General features: G+C 33.2%; 1 pseudogene; it reads right to left on the bottom strand.

Annotated features, from left to right (window-relative positions):
* Window positions 1–223: 223 nt before the first annotated feature.
* Window positions 224–1,536, bottom strand: LOC107636640 (uncharacterized; annotated as a pseudogene).
* Between the last annotated feature and the right edge of the window lie 640 nt (window positions 1,537–2,176).

The raw sequence follows: 2,176 nt of genomic DNA on the forward strand, positions 1-2,176 counted from the left end.
AAATATAGGCATTCCAACTTAACAATTTCAACATCAAAACACATAATAAATTAACATAATACTATAATTATAACAAGAACTCTAGACGACACATTCAAATCCTTCACAAATATGTATCTAGTTCAACATAAAACGCACAATCACACAATCAATGCTTCATATAACACAACCAAAAAACAAAAAATAACAAAGCAACAACTAAATATTCTAATAAAGTAAAAGTCTAAAACTGAAATACTCCAATATCTTCATCTTCCATGGCATCAACATCATCATCTTCACCATCTTCATCAGAAACATCATGTCTTTCAGGTTCAGGTTCGATACGGCCAATAAAATCATCATCATTCACATGTTCATCTTCTTCCTCCATTAAATTTTGTTGTGGATCCCCAATGAACTCATTCTCACCTCTCTCACCCATGTTGAATTCATTACTATTCATACTTGGAATAGCAAATTCATTACTATTTGGATCATCATTAGTATTGTCATTCGTTGGCAAGTGAGAATGCTCAACACTTTCAGCAAGATTCTCATTAACATCATCATCAGAATGCACTGCATCAAATTCAAGTTCTAGAGTTTTTCTAATTTGCTTGCCCTTTAACTTCAAATTATACATCACATACACTAAATCATTCATTTTCTTTTGATGCAACTGATTTCTTCTCTTTGTATGAACCTAAAAACATATAATACCAATAGTTAATAATATACAAAAATCAAAATTAAAATAAATAAAGAATAGTTCTAGGAATCACCATTTCAAATGCACTCTAATTACGCTCGCAACCAGATGAACTACAAGTTAAGCTTAGAATCGGATAGCAAACTTCTTTAGTTCTGGACAACTATCTCCATACAAGTCCCACCACTCAGCAAGTAGCATGGTCTTCCTACTACTCTTTGCAGTTTCATTGCCAAAGAGGCCTCAAGCATAATAAAAGTCAGGATGTTGTAGACCAATCTTTTTCCTTTCTTCCTGGTTAGGAACCAATTTTCTTAAACAACTATATAGACCAATCTTAATGTTAGCATCATCAACCATGAAATTAGGTTCATAGTGATAATGAGGATTAAGATAATACGCAGCAGCATGCAATGGCCTATGCACTTGGCTTTCCCACCTTCCATTAATAATTTTCCATATAGGTTCATAACTAAAAATAACAATGTAAATGAATAAGAATAAAAAAATCAAATAAATAACTGAATATAATAAGAAAATATGGTAACATGATACATTAATAATCAAATATTAAAGCCTTCAATTAGTCAAGATTACCTCTTTTTAACACAACCGAAGTTAGTCTTGATTGTTTCTTTGGATTTTCTCATGCCTTCAAATATGAAACCCATGGCTGGTTTTTCATCAGTATCTACTAAGCGAAGGACTGTAATGAGAGGAGCAGCAGTCTTGAGGCATATGACAATATTCTTCAATAGCCTACTATCCAAGGCCGTGTTTTGGACTCTTATTCCTTCAAGCGTTGATGTAACCTTAGCTGTCTTCCAAGCATCAGAAGTAAACATAGTCATCAATGGTTCTTTATTATCATGAAGACAAGTGAGAATCAAATAGGCAGTGGCGAATCTTGTGGCACCTGATCGAATCAAGTCCTTTTTCTTTGTAAAATTTCTCAACATGCTAATGAGCATACTCCTAGAATAGATAAAAATGGTAATTTTTCTTCCCTTTTTTATGGTTATTTCATGCATCTTTAACTTCTTTTCAAAATCCTTAGATCCTTCTTCATCATTTGATTTATTGTTTATTGAACTTGAGCCCCTTTTCCTTTTGTGACAAAATTGCGAAAATCTTTCCCCTTTTGTTGAGAATTGTCCTTCTCCATTTCTGTTTGATCAAGATAATCCTCATCATCACCGAATCTTCTCTTTTTCAATGATGCTTCTTTAGCCTCCACAAAGCCTTTCAACATCACAGCCTTAATTTCTTTAGGTACTAAAGCACAAGGCTCTGAATCCTCTTTAGTACCGGCAAGATGATGCTTGAACTTGTAAATTCCTTTGCTTATAGTCTTTAAGCAATAATTACACTTTACTTTTGTACCATTGCCTTGAACATCAATCCCATGTTTCCATCCTATATCACTTTTATTTCCAGTTACAATTTTTCTCCTAGAAACAGTAGGTCTAGGAATACTAGGAACTA

The sequence above is a fragment of the Arachis ipaensis genome, chromosome B4, assembly GCF_059453495.1.
Source record: "Arachis ipaensis isolate K30076 ecotype BB chromosome B4, ASM5945349v1, whole genome shotgun sequence".
NCBI classification, from domain to species: Eukaryota; Viridiplantae; Streptophyta; class Magnoliopsida; order Fabales; family Fabaceae; genus Arachis; species Arachis ipaensis.